Below are 15335 nucleotides of genomic sequence, written 5' to 3' on the forward strand. Positions count from 1 at the left end.
GCCCATCAGAGATGATCTCATCTTACAAATGACGTTGCCAACATGCTGGGAGAAGCCATGAGTATAGAGCTGGAAGATGTTCGTTTATTACTTTAATGTCATATCCATGTGTTGAGTCAAAAGAAGGGGTCTGTATGTGCATTTACTCTATTTGTTTCAGTGTGTGAGTATGTACACTTTTGTGTGTGTGGCATACACATAATTATATACATTAATGCAAAAGTCAGTCAGAGGTTTTCTTGCAAAACCCAGCCTCTGATTTGCTCGAATCTGTCATTTTTTGTACGACCAAAGCCTTGACTGTTATGTGATCCTGGCAGTCTGCCGTCTGAATCTCAAGCCTGTTTGCTCTGTCTAGCCCAGTAACACTCTAATATTTGATGCAGAGGATGAGTGACTCAGAGAGGAGTAGCAGGAACGACACCTGAGAGGTTGGTGTGTTTACCGGGGAAAAGACCACCATGTCAAAATCTCAAGTTCCTCAAATTCCGACACTCGGATCCACAAACCTGACTTTACAATCATAATGGATGCTATTTTAATGTGTCGTGATTGAGATCCTGACCCATCAAACATCCTGGAAAATAACAAAGTTAAGTTTTTAACTCTAAATGACATAATTGTATAATCACCATCAGTGAACAGGTTACTGTAGAGGACTGTTACAGTCACTATGTTGCCTTAGTTTGGTTCTGTAACATTGCTTTGTGGGACGTTTCTCTTTATTCAGTTGAGTGAGGGACCTGTGCAGTTATCAGACTGTATGATCAACACGCCCTCCACAATGGTTCAGTTTCCCAATACTGCACCTCTGATACTATCAGATGTGTATCATATACAGAAGTTATTGAAATGTTAAATAAATAAAATGTTTAATTTAAATAAAAATTAGGTTTGTATTGAATTGTGGGTCAAAAATGGTGATACAGACCGAATCGTGACTTTAGTGTTATAGCCCTACAACACAAGGATACAGCCTGAGTCAAGCATAGAACATAACCAATCAGAGGAGGACTAGGGTGGGTCTTGCAAAAAAAGCAGAGGGATCCATAGTGCGTTGTTTAACCTTCTGCCTTGAGCGCTAGTTGTGATGACTGGTCAAAGTGGTCAAAACTTAGGGTTAGCAGTGTAGAAGGTAGTGAAGAGCCAAATACTAAGAAGTATTTGCCCTCTTACGAAGTGGGAGATTAAGCTTTTAAAAATATACGTCATATACATACAACTGAGCACGCCACTCTGATTATGAACCCCCCCAGAATTTTGGCTTGCATGAAGCCCCTGCAGTTGATGACTATTTCTTAATATTTGTCTTGATTATGTGACTACTTAAAGCTGCGCTGTGATCCGTGACACTATTTTCCACGTCAGATGCTAAGATGAATGTGGACGCTTAAGCAGCTCCAAATCAACCTGCCAGTAGCTTCTTTTCTCCAGCAGTGGACTTGATGAAGTAGCCTACTGGTTAATATAACATTCAGTGAAGCCTCAGTGACACATTTCCCAAGATGCATCCCCCCTACATGACACACTGTACAGTGATGTCGCCCTGTTAACCAGTCAGTCAATTAAAACCTGGTATCTGATCATAAATGGTAGAGAGGACTTTCTATTCTTGAAATATAACCGTCTAAGTTATGCTGTTGTTTCTGTGACTCAGTAGGAGTGGATGTACTTCTGCAGGTACGTGACTAGATGTGGTTATCGTTGCGTCCGGTGGGAATTTATTTACAGCTCGTGTTTGCTATCCGCATGTATATTTTCGTGTTGATGCTGTTGCGGCTGTGTCTGCCAACTGTGCATGGTTGAGTGCCAAGCTTTGATGCCTTGTCCTCCATCAGGTGTTTTAATATTTTTCAGGTTGTTTGTGCTGGTGCCGGTAATGTAAAGCTATTATACACTGGTAAATTAACAACTAATATTATGATAATAGCTGCCTTACTTTTGTAATAACACTATTTAAGACTAATGGATGGAGGCCCACCTGATTGTCCTTGTGCCCAGTCATGGTGAGTGGTGGTGGCTGGAGTAGATTAAAGAACCTTCACCCAACCAGAAAAACACTGTGAGAGTCAGACGATGGATTTTCAGTGTTGGAAATCAAATTTGAATCAGGTCTGCTGCACAAGCATTGACTTCCATCACTGATAAACACTGAAATGACAAAAGGCTTGATGAAGAAAAATCAGCAGCTTGAATTCAGAAATATCGAGGGAAACCTGTTTCCAGTCCATCCCTTTAAAACCATTATGAGTAACATGTTGTCGGATTATTTTCTGAGAATCCAGCATAACTAACCATCTGCTCCCATATTTTCTCACCTTGGGTAAACTTTGATATACAGCATATGATTGCTTGATATATAAACAGTGTTTCCATGAAGCAAATTCAAATCAGCGACTCCTACAGATAAGCATGCATTGCCCAAGATTGGAAAACCGGGTTTTCTCATTATCAAAAAGTGAAGTAGAGCACAAGCTGATGCTTCACTGATTTTCTGCTCAGATTTTTTTCAGCTTGACAGTGTACTTTTCTTTGCTGTGCACATGGCAAGTTTTATTTTCTCCACATCCCCAAACAGAGTACACAAGACAACTGTGAAACAGATGGTTATTTCTCCCAGCGATTCTCTGACCTTTGAAAAGTAGACTTGTGACTGGAAGGACTGTGGTTTGAATTCAGAAGCAGATTGGAAAGTGAATAAAAAATTGTCTCGCGTCTCTCCAGAAGTGCTGCCCAGGTGCTCACGAAAGAAAGAAAATTGCCTGCAAACTCCACTGCTGCGCAATGGCAGCTCATGGTTCTGAAACTGTGCAGCTATTTGTGCTATTATTACGAGCAATTCACCTGCCAATTATTATGTCAAGTGGCTGTTTTTTGTAGAAAATGTGAGTAAATAGAGAACAAAAAAATCCACTCAAGAATCTCAAAGTCCATGATTGTCTTTTGAAATGTTCAGTCGGGAAACACAGAGAAATGTCATAAGATTAATAAGCAGGAACTACAACTAATTTGTCACTCCTAAACGACAAAACTGTCTGACAGGCAGTCCCAAAATGACTCATACAAGCGTTTTGCTGATCAGGCAGTCAGAGGTACATTTCTCATCCCAAATGTCTTGGGAGAAAAGAAGAGAATGTGATCATGAACAACAAATTATGGTTAGGCAACCAAAATGGCTCAGTTATGGTTAGGGAAAGACTGCATGGTTAAACCACCTTTCAGTGTTGGTAGGAGACAGGACATCCAACCAGCCACCACAACCTTCCTCTCTTACAGCAAATCCACACCACAGACATATTTCAAGCATTTGGATATTATTTACTGGATTTGAGGTATCCATCATTTCAGCAGATGTGCTTGCAGAATGGATCGTCCTACCTCCGTACCAAGAGAAGAGTGTCTGACTTCAGGGTTAGGGTTTGGAAAAGCTCATGTTTTGGCTTCAAATACCATTTGTTTTAAAACTCACAGACGGTTGCAATATTCCCTGACTGGTGTCTAAATGTACCTTGTTGAAGTGGTCTCATCTAAGTGCCACAACTCTTCTTCCCCTGACAGGAAATTCAGCTCAAATCCATCTGTGTCGTAGAATTTCTGATACAGTGACTATGAAACATACATATTGAAGTCATCTTTGTTTAGCAGAACCCTATAATGCTAAACATTTTTTTTTTCTGGCTACATTGCTGGTGTTAACTACGTCTTTCAGTTTACCTCTTCGACATTTATTGAGCTTACTTGAAAATAAAAACGTGGCTGGCCAATGCTCTGAGCGATGTGGTTCAGAGTGATGTCCAAAAAATGGTGATCGAAAAGTCCAATATCAACATTCAATAATGTTAAATTTCAAGATGAGGCAATCAACAAAACATATATTCTGATGAAGATAGTCTCATATTGGGTAAGCTGGATGAGTGACTATCTGAAAGCTGACTGCGTTGCTCACTCTGTGTCGTAATATGCACAGATGAGCTCTGACATAACAGTTGAACTGAAGACACCAGCAGAGACAGAGTTCATGACATCAGTGGGCTTCGTCTGGACTGCTCCATTCATGAATCTCTCACTCCTGTAAGGTTAATGGTGTGGGACGCTGCACCGCTCTGTTGATTAATTAGAGCTGGACTGAGGTCAGTGCCTCCAACCTTTAGCTGGAACTATAGCTCGTAACAAACAACTGTATTTACATGGGAGCTTTGAGTGGGTGGACAGCTACAGAAAGACCTGAGCCGGATGAAAACGCTGCAGCCTCCAGATATAAATATGATGAGTCACCGAAGAAAGGGACCAGCACATTTGCTGTAAATGTTTTTTCCCTTGTTGTTTATATTAATACCTTGTTGACCTATATTAATGAAACTTGCCTTGGAGCTCTCCATTTTCAAGACCTTGCTCTGAGTGATAAGCCCTTAAAATAGCTGAACGCTAAAACAAGAGAGAAAATTAATAATTTAATGCAGCTTCGGCCAGACAGCAATGAAATGAAGACTTGATGTTGTTATATTGCTGAAGGCGTAAGAGAAGCATCATGTTTTATTCAGTCTCCATGCACTGAACCTCACAGACTGAATCCCTTGAAGTGACCAGAAGCAGGGCCCGGAAAGCTCTGTCTTTGGGCTCCATCACTTGGTCAATATGCATAACTGCAACAACAAAGAAGCCTGCTGGGGTTCTGTGTGATATCCAGAAGCCAAGGTGGTAAACAGCGATGAATATCATCTGTTTCACGGTTGCTACGTTTCCCAACATTGGCCATTTCTTGTAAGCTTTTTGACATTTTCATAGATGGAGGGTGAACACTAAGCATCTTTATGCAAAACAAATTTCACACTCACATACAGCCACACTTAGTCCTCCAGACAATCCAGCCTGACACATTAACCAGCCATTTTTGCACCCGGTGAACTGGCTGACAAGAAGTAATGTACAAACCATACGATATTGCAGCCGATTAGATCTCACACATCACTCCGAGGGACTTTTCATTTTCCAAATGAGTTATCCCGCCTGCACAAATGATGTAGCCGCATGACATCAAGTGTTAAATAAGCTTTGGACCAAGGCTATCCATTCTACTTTGGGGCTGCACTGTAATGTCTGCTCCACCATAAAAAACGTATTTTCTATCCAATGCAGGTAAACGATCTCCAGGGATATTCTCGAGCTCATTTAACTTTCTAATAGAGGACTTTAAAGACATGCAGATGGATTCTCACAAGGACCAGATAGGTCTTTTCAAGTGCATCCTGGCATGAGAACAGTTGACTAAAAAATGCATGAGAAATGTGATGGTAGGCGGAATGCGTGCTTTCCAGGAAAAATGCAAGTGGCACGACAGCATTTTATATTTATTTCCCGCGACTGCTGGTGCAGGTATGATGTCACTGCGGATAACAATTGGTGCTATATTGTTACTTTTTGATTATTCATCTAATTATTATTGACGCCCATCTGTCATACGACTGAAACACAATCGTGAACAACTGCACTAAATTCCTGCAAAGACTCACAGACTGACTGAATATTCAATAGCGCTCGCTCTTTAAACTGACACTGTTTATTTCAGTGTGCCTCGAGTTCTGCACCCGCCAAACGTTACTCTTTCCACCAAAGATACCCTGAATACCATCCAAACGTCAGCTAGTCCTTGCAGCACAGTGGGAGACTCATACTCATGCTTATAAAGCCAGACTGAGCTGTCAGATGAGAGGGGGAAAAACATTGATTCAATAGCTGTATGTGTGCGCACTGTCAATGTGGTGGAGGAAGGATAATACCTGCATTATGCAGAAATTCAGAAATTCAATATCAAAATTGTATTTGCCTCATAAATAGGATGCAGCTGGTATTTTAACTCAAGGGCTCAGTATGGAAAGAAAATAAGTAGAATACAACAGATAATCCACCGTAAAAATATAGTGAGAATATTGCAGTACAACAGAAAATAAAGATAAAGTGTCTTTGAGGCCAAATTTAGAGTCTGAAAGTGAATCTGTGCATTATTTGTTAATATATCCTTTTTTCCCTATTCCTTCATGGATGAATTGTAATGAGAATCCTGTTTGCGACACGGCCTCTAAGTATGATATACTGAATAATCCGCTGCAGGTTCCACACGCAGGTGCATCATCTGAGATCGATGTTAACAACTTATACAAGGTAAGTGCTGCCAGAGAAAGCGCAGTAACTGAGCTCCACACACTCCTCTGTGTTGCTCAGAAGAAGCTGAGGCCGAGCGCTCTGGGTATTCCTTTTCTCTCTGATTTCAGCAGGGCAGTGACTTTTTGAACACATGGTGGCATATCTCTGGTCCCCAGTGGATAAAATTCAGAGGGTTTTCTTCCCTTGGCTTTGAGCTACTTTGGCTTCATCAGGAAGGGCCAGTATTAGTTTGAACTGAAATGTCACGCCTCAGCAGTACAGACCCTTTTCATGCAGCAGGAGCTTCAGCAGACTGTAATGCACGCAGGTGCTGCATTATTGCACCAAAAAAGGGAATAGTCAAATGTTCCCCGACCGTAGGATTTTACACAATACTGCTGGCATAAGCTGTGTGGTCAGATCATGGAGTGGCTCCATGACTCAGCCATGCTTTTTTTTTTTTTTTTCCCAAAGAAACAGCTGTTGGTTTAGCCTTGTTTGGCTGGGACTAAAAATGGATGATTTCCAACAATTGCAAGACTTTGGCCCCTCTCAGACAGAATCAGGGTCGTGCAGCGGGGTGGGAGCGTCACTCAGCGGCCCGTCTGTCTGATGTAATGTCCAGAAGGTGGAGGTAACGTGCGTCAAATCAATTTGCCATCTGCCATTAAACAACAATGGTGAAGCTGTTATGTTTCTCTGCTAGTAGCATGCTCGTAGCATCTGAGGAGTAAATGATTTTATTTGTTGTTCACACTGACAGATTAGAAAATAATGATCAACAACCAGGATTTTGGGCATATTACTACAGTGTTTTTTAAAGTGGTGCACAATGCCAAACGGAGTAAATTCAAGTGAAGCATAATGTTACATGACAAAATGTAAATTAAGTTCCCGTTTTAGCATTTAGCCATGCTAATACGCCTGCATAGCACACCTGGAGGTAACTCGTCCCACTCTGCTTTGATTGGCAGGTCAGTCCTATGCTGTTGTAGGATTATCACACTGATCCTACAGTGATTGTCGGCAACGACAGGTGAGAAATACACACACAGTGACTTTCAATAAATAACCAACAAGCGCGATCATTACGTTAATTGTGTTTTTGGTTACTTGTGCTGCTTGTCTGATGGCAAGCTGATGTGATGGCTGCCACAATGTGAAATGGGGTTGAGTTTCTCAAAAGCAGATTCTGTTTCACAGCCTCTCTTTTTTTCAGCACCCCCCCACAAGCCAAGAGAGTTTCACTACAACTCTTCATACAGACTGCACTGTACACATTGGCACATAAAATGAAGCATTACAGATGGCTTGCAGATATAGAGTTAAGTATGCAACACATTTATCTATATCAGGTAACACTAACATGTCTAATAATATCCTAAACATCAACAGAATAAATCTGTCTAGCACTGCTGTCAGTATTCGTCACTTCAAGTAATCTGGGAGTGACTGCAGCCTCCATGCATGTGATTTGGTGGCCGTCTCACATGCAGACTATAGATTGCACCTTTACATTGTATGGTAACACTGAGTGATTGTGAGTAGCAGCACAGCTGCAGCGTTGTGAGACCGCTCTCCCCTCTCTACCACCACACATACGCACACTGTCCCTCCTAACCCACAATCAAATTCCAACATCTGCAAAGCATTCCCAGCAGGCCTTAAACGTTCCGTTAGCCAGGGGAAATCTATAAGATTGGCTCACCTCACTAGTTTTACTTTTGTTCTCAAGTTTCAGTGTGTTGTTTTCTATCAGCTGGTGAGCGGCGGCACAACACCTCAAAACAAAGCAGCCTGCTCCGCTTTAAATCCCACTGTTTCTGCCCACGTAAAACCATAAATCATCCGTGGTTCGTTATGACAGTTCCGGCCACGCTCCACCACATTACTTTGGGATAACATTACAGTAACATGTCCAGATATCCCAAATCCTAAAATTGCTATTTGGTTTTATTTGTTTTGTTTCTCCTCAGCGCCTCGGTTGATGCAATCATGGTTTTAATCGTGGTTGGTTGGTCGGAAGAGTGAGTGATTGAGTGTGTGTGTGTGAGTGAGTGTGCGTGTGGAAGCCAATTCAGATTTCTGTTGTCGCATCCTTAGAGGCAGAGCTGCTCTTCAGATACCAATCAATCTAGTTTTATGGCCGTTTTATGTCTTGTTCCACACACTATTACAATGTCCTTCAGATTCAGTGTGTTGAACCAACACTCAATGACCACTTTTAGGGAGGAATTTGTCTTTACTGTTGAAAACTGGCTGATATAACCATGTAAGGGCTGTAGCTGAACTGCTGTTGTTCAATTAGAATACAATATGTGCTTTGTATAAGGAATGCATGCGTTGCAATTTTCAACAGTTCAGCCTCAGGGCAACCATAATTTAGTTCAGTTGAGTCAAGGTTTAAATCTATTATCATACACAGTTTTCTTTCTTTTGGACACATATTACAGCAAACTCAGTAAACATCCAGTATGCCTGTATCAGTGCCACTCAGCCCTCTCAACAACTATAACCCACTCTATAAATATAGGAGAGTGGGAAAAACACTTTAACACTGGCCTATTAAACATTACAACAACTTTTAAAACCTACTGTCATTGCGTCAAACACCGTCTCTTCAAAATGCGGTGGTTAGCATCACATCAGTGTCCAAACTCGTCTAATAAATAAGGATAGTGTCATCAGCGTATTTAAGCGTGTAGTTATCAAGGAACAGCGCACACAGCCATTTGTGCACGATGTGAAAAGCACTGGAGAGCTCACACAGTGCCCGGGGTGCCTGTACTGATTGATTTGCGGGTCAGAGGGGCTGCTGTTGACCTTTGTGTGATGGATACGATCTGTCAGAAAAGACTGGTACCATTTAAAAATAAAACGATTGATACTCATCTGTTTCTTTTTTTTTCCTTTAATCAATAGATAAGGCCGAGGGGTGTTTTCAACGCCAAACAAAGATCAACAAAAAGCAGCCGTGCATGAGCTTCGGTGTCTTCTGAATAAGTAAGGACCAGGTGGTCGATGCTGTTAACAGCTCTGTCTCAGTCTCAGACTTGGACAAATAAGAAGTCAGAATTATAGTTCCTGTAAATACGTTGCGTGTGCTTCAGTTTTTACTTGTTGGTGAAGGTTCTCAAGTGCTGTATCGTGGTAAACTTATTTATGCCCTTAGTGACACATTTCCACATTCACCCACAGGAGGTGCCATGTGTTTATAATCAATAGATTCTACCACCAACACAAACTCCTCGTTGGTGTAAAATCCTTCTTGGTAATACATCTGTGATTCTGATTCTGATACATTCACAAAATGCCAAAAAAGCCACTTAATACACAGTAATTGTCATGGCCTTGGTTTTGGGGCAAACTGAATGAAGCGCACACGGCCTGTAGACAAATCCATCAACTGATTTCTGTATTTTCCCCAGATAGCCGTTGCTTACATATTTAGTTTTCTGTGTAGATGAAAATACGACTAATATTCCAGCCTGGAAGCACAGAGTCAGACACTTTTAGCAGCACATAAAGCCATCAGGATGAATGGCTAACATTTCCACCCCGCATGTCTATGGCAAACAAGACAGAGAGCAGTGTGTAGTTATTGTGCTGCAGCACAAAGGGTGTTGCTTAAGGTTCTCTTTAAAAGGAGCACATTGTTTATTTGCTTAACCTCGGGCACCTCTGCAGTTATTCCCCGTCTCTCCACAGAGCGGATTACTTTGTTTTAATCCAGCTCAGAGTGCCCCCGCACAGCATGCGATAGTCCTTCGTCATCATAACAGGCCAGGTATCGACACGCAGGCCCCTGTTTACCTCCATAGGGCAGAGGGATTAGGAGCACAAGCTTTGATGTCAGATTCACAGACAGAAGTGGAGCAAAGCTAAAGCCTCTCAGGGTTATTATGATATCCAAGTCCATTTCTTTACCTGGCGTTATGGAGCAGCAGGAGACCAGAGGAGAAGAGAAGGAATACATGGACGACCAAATGCAGGAGACAGTTTTTCTTTTTTTTTTATTCATCTCATAATAATAAAAATATAAACAAGTATTTCAGTAATTCTCTGGAATGCTTGTAAGATTCAACCAGGAGATTTTATGTTAGCTCGCCTTAACGAAACGTCCATCGTGTCCGCTAAGCAGCTAATGAGTAATAATGTTGTTTCACTCACAATTAGGACTTCAGTAAATGCTCCTCCATTATTTATTCTCTGCTGCTGCAGTCTGATTTAATCTATCTGTTGTCCTTGTAATTGCTCAGAGGAAATACAAAGGATGTGTTCCTTGCTGTATGTAGGTATTAGCTACTCGAGCTGCTACCACTGAGGGTCAGCGTGTTTTGATTACGTCTTAATTTCCCTCTCGGCCTACGGCAGAAGAAGCTCCATCCTCTCAGCTCTTGGTTCTGGAGTCTGTAAACACAGCCAGTGTGTTTTCCTATTGACATAATCACGTTGAGTGCTGCTGATGCAGTGACATTTGCAGTAATAGGAGACTGATAATCCTCACACAATTGCCTCTCCACTTTTGCACTATGAGGGAGGCCATGGGGGGGGAACACTCTGCTTCTGCAGAAAATCTACTGCTTACCAAGTGACCGTGGACATGATAGCCTAGCCCTCACTCTTTAACTCTTATTACCCTGTGGGAAAATGGGAGTCCTGCAGGATCAAACTATCTGTGCTGACGTGGTGAATGGAGAGCGAGAGGCCCAGCAGAAATAAAAGCAGCAAGAGCTCTCTCAAGTGGTAAAAAGAGAAAACTTCTCTCTGCCCAGCAATCAAGAAGCTCTTTTTTTTTTTTTTTTTTTTAATCCTCTTGGATTTTTATCATCCAGGCAAATAACTATACTGTGTAAGGTTTTTAATTGCCTTTTTAAAACCTTGCAGTAATTTGTCTTGATCAGATTTTCTTCTCACGGCTAAATTAAGTCTGAGAATGGCTGTAGAATATAGAATGGCAGCAGTACAGCAGTAGAAGTTTAAATTAGATACTTAAAACCTGCAGCATTAGTCATGCAGGTATCATCAAGGCACATTATTTTCTCGCAAGATGAGTCTTTAAAGTATCACATATCCTGCTGTATACACACACACACACACACACACACTGTGCAATCCTATTATATGAAGCTTGACTTTATGGAGTGAAAGTCAGAATGTATTTATAGCAATGTGGAAATATTGAAATCTTGAGAATCCAGCATGCAATGATTAAAATCAAATCTATAGTTCCACACAGTTATATCCTTGTCATCGACATGATAGCTTCTGAATTCCCAGGCTTATTCCAAATGTTCCAGTAACTGAGTTGTATTAGCGTTTGCCTGACAGGCATAGACTGGCTTGCCTGTGAGCTTCACTGCATTTGGTCTCCCACCTTGAAACCTTCATTGGCAAAAGGCTAATTGATTATCATTATAGTATTTTTCTGGCCCTTTCATGCATCTGCCAGGGGTCTAAATTCTTGTTTCATTACTATGGATTGCTGCTACAAGTTTTCATGCTGACATAATCATAGCTGCACAGTTCTTGCTAATAGAAGAATAATAGGCTATCGCACATGAAAAATACAAGATGGCATCTATGTACCTATTGATATCATGATTTGAGTTTTTGGTTCAGTTGTTTGTAGATTAAATATCCTTTTGTGGCCTGTTTTACTTTCCACTTCCTGCTTTGTCTTTTTCCCCAACCTTTTCTGTATAGACCTGCGTTCATTACTTAATTAGTACCTGTGTTTTTCGTCACTCATTGTTGGTTCGACTTTCGTCTCTCTTATTTATTCCTCACCCTGCATAGCGCCTCTGTATTCCTGCCTGTCTTCCTGCCTGTGTTCCCAGGGCTTCACTGATTTCAGTTTTGAATTGTGGTACTTCATTAGTTTTCAGTTGTGCCCCTCCTCTGCCTCTTCTCCTCTGTTCCCTGCCAGCTTTGGTCTTTGGATTACACATGCCTGGATATTAGATGATGTCACCTGAGCTCTGGGGATATTGGTGAATCATTTGTTTTTTTCAACAACAGTAACAAAAATAAATGAAATACTAAATTAATGTGTTGCAGCCATCTTTATGCTTGAACTTATGTTTGGACAATGGCAGACATCCAAAAGTGGCGGAAATGATGTTTGTCATCAGTTTCTCTGACAGTGAAACATTAGCTAATGACAGTGAATATTGACAATATTTGTTATTTATACAAAATCACTTCTCTGTTTTGTGTCTCTGTATGTCTGGCAGCTTCTCTTGACAACATTTCTTTTTTTTTACCTTCACAGACCAACTGCTGTCTTAGCTAAACTACGGTTATAGAGAATCAGCTGCACTCCACATCAAAAGCTTTTCCTTTGCCTCCAGCCGTATGTGAATAAATAACTTATCTCCCTTTCAAAAGACATGAATTATCAACATATGGCACCACATCTATTTCTCACCGACGCCATAATTTGGCTCGGTTAGTCACATTTTCAAGGCAACTTACCAAACAAGACTGTGTGAGACTGCAAATTCATATTTTTCACCCTAAAGAACGACTGACTTAACTGTAGCTGGGTCAAAACAAACACCAGCCCACATCCATAAGTCAGTCACATCTCTACTGATGTCTCTATTACAAAGAATGGACGCACGTTGAATAATGCATGCTCTCTGTTACTGTAGCTCGTACCCTACAGCATCTCAGAAACATTTTCTGAATGTCTAAGTTGGCATTATACAATGTCCAGCAAAAACACAAAGCCCAGAACTTATTGTTACTGAGAAGTGAATATAAATGTCAGCGAACCGAGGACCATTTCTTAACAAGCATCAGACCTGCCTTATCCGTTTAGAAGTCCCAAAAGCCCATACCTCCACCAGCTCTCTCTTGTTCCAGATCACTGCTGACAGTAATTGGAAACAACTGTAAAAAAGCTTTGAGGTGGAACCATTTTCATCTGCTCACTTTACACACGTTTGCTGGAGATAGTTTGCAGTTATGGGAGCTATGACAAGCTGCAGTGCTTCCATGTTTCGACTGTACCGTTTTGATCAATCTCACCTGTATTCATATCACTTACTTCGCTTTCCCCCTGTGGCGATATCTGTTGTTCCCTGCCACTCTTATCTGCCATTTGTTACATGCAAGAAAGCTCTTCTTCAGACTGTTTTTTTTCTCCAGCTCTGTACTTGTGTCTGTCGTCGTGGAGATCCCCACAGAGCCAGTGCTCTTCATTTCACAACTACAGTTTAAGTACGCACTGATTTTCTCCTGATTCTGAGATGTTTCTCCTGTCATCTGCCATCCAACTTCCAACTTATTGGAAGATTTATTTTATTTTTTCTGCTTTGCTTTTCAAAATACCACCTAAAACGAGCCAAAAACGAGTCCCCCAAAATGTAAAAATTAGTACTGCACAGATTTTCTGTGCATTGTAATAAAACCCTTTTGTTTGTACAATAGATTAACATTGTGTACTGTGAGAACAGTGTTGCCAACACCTCAGGCTCGCTGTGTGTACGCTTAAAATACAACAGTTTACATCAGTGGTACCCAGCTGTTTTCCTCAATCAAGACAATGTCTTTTTGAGTTCCCCCATCACAGCTTGAGATGTGAGCAGTTTAACCAAAGAGAGATCTTTTTCCTCATCAGACTCTTTCATTTGAATAATCTTTTGATTCTGAGGAGATACAGCGACCTGGTATTTCACAGGGAGAAGAAGCAAAGATCAGAGGAAATTGTTCATTGTATAATAATTTAACATCTTTATCCGACCCCGTCACATAGAAACTGTGTCTCTATATTATGAAGTATTTTGATCCAAACAATCATTGTGTATCGTACAATAAGGTAATCACCCCTGACATGCTTCACCACATAAATATTAAGATTGCACTATATATATATATATGGATGTAACTGCTTAATTGGAATTTCACTGGGCTGGTACCAAATCATTATTTATTGACCAAACTGCATCAGTCTTATTTACCCACATTTACATTAAATCAGTTGAGAAGTATGTTGGAGTAACACGTGAGTCGCGGCAATAATTGCTGGAATATCTAATGCAAAAACACAAAGCTGAGCACGGCAACACGTCCAACCTGAGGAAACACCTGGTCCATAAAAAAACGTATCTAAAGCTAACGAGTGCACTGTATTTGATGGCCTGAAAGCCAGCTGATAATATCTTCATTGACATCTTTATGTGATTAATTAGCTCATTGGAGGAGATTTTGTTTGAGATATCTGATAATTGGCTTTTTCACTATCTCAGTTGATGTTATCTAGCGTTAGCCAGAACTGGCTGCGTCTGACACTCTTTACAGACATTACTCCTTAACACGCTAAAACAGTGTGTGGGATTTTTTTAAGTATGTTCAAAACCTTAGTATGAATTGCATACTGTTCATGGGGAAATATTGCAGTATGTAAGCACTGCTGTGGTGACAACAACAACAACATAACAACGTCAGTGTTTCTTCGTCTTTGCTTTTGGCGATGAGATGTTTTTGTTATTAGAGAGAGAGTAAAGAACCAAAAGAAGGTGTTGTTGTGTACGGTTACCTTTAAGGTACAGTAGTGGTTCAAATATGAGCAATACCCAACCCCAGTGCAGGCATGAGATAAATGATGTAGTCACAGCACTGGCCTACTTAAAGCATTCTTGCAAAATGGCATCAGAGAAACCTGCAGTGCCAGTCATCCCAGAAGAAGACAAGCCTCCCATCAGTACATCAACATCTGGAACTCGGCTATTCTGCTCATAGCACCTAAACACATGTCACAAACTGTCAGAGACCAGCCACACTGCTGTGAACCCCAGAACCAGAACAACAAAATGAGGCTGATGTAAACTGCAGAGCCTCAAACTCTCAGACCAAGAAACATTCAGTCACCAAACTGTATCACACTGCATTGAGTTCATGAAATATTTTTCTTACCTTTAGAAGAGCTTATTCTGTATCAATTCACCAAAGTGCGTCAACCTCTGGGTCAGCAAATTCAGCAAAAATCAGAATTTGAGCTGTGATATTTCATCCGGATGTCTCCTGCAAGAGAATCTGGTTATTTTCTGCTGCCAGCAAAGTGCAAGTAAAGCAGTAAATCAAACCTATTGATGGCGAGTCCATGAGTAATTCTCCTGGTACAGTTTGATTGTTCTGGAGGCATCAATGCAACAGCTCAAGAGTGAGACAGAATAGTTTTCCTCCTT

At 41.0% G+C, this 15335-nt stretch overlaps 1 protein-coding gene across 4 annotated transcripts in view; it reads right to left on the bottom strand.

Annotated features, from left to right (window-relative positions):
- The window catches only part of nectin1b (nectin cell adhesion molecule 1b), a 241141-nt gene that overhangs the window by 225059 nt on the left and 747 nt on the right, over positions 1–15335 (bottom strand). For all 4 annotated transcript variants that reach the window (XM_037122980.1, XM_037123009.1, XM_037123000.1 and 1 more), the window contains exon 3: positions 15064–15171. The gene's annotated coding sequence lies outside the window, so the exon portion shown is untranslated. The remainder of the gene's footprint in view (positions 1–15063; positions 15172–15335) is intronic.

Source organism: Acanthopagrus latus, chromosome 2 (genome assembly GCF_904848185.1).
Source record: "Acanthopagrus latus isolate v.2019 chromosome 2, fAcaLat1.1, whole genome shotgun sequence".
In the NCBI taxonomy this organism is placed as follows: domain Eukaryota; kingdom Metazoa; phylum Chordata; class Actinopteri; order Spariformes; family Sparidae; genus Acanthopagrus; species Acanthopagrus latus.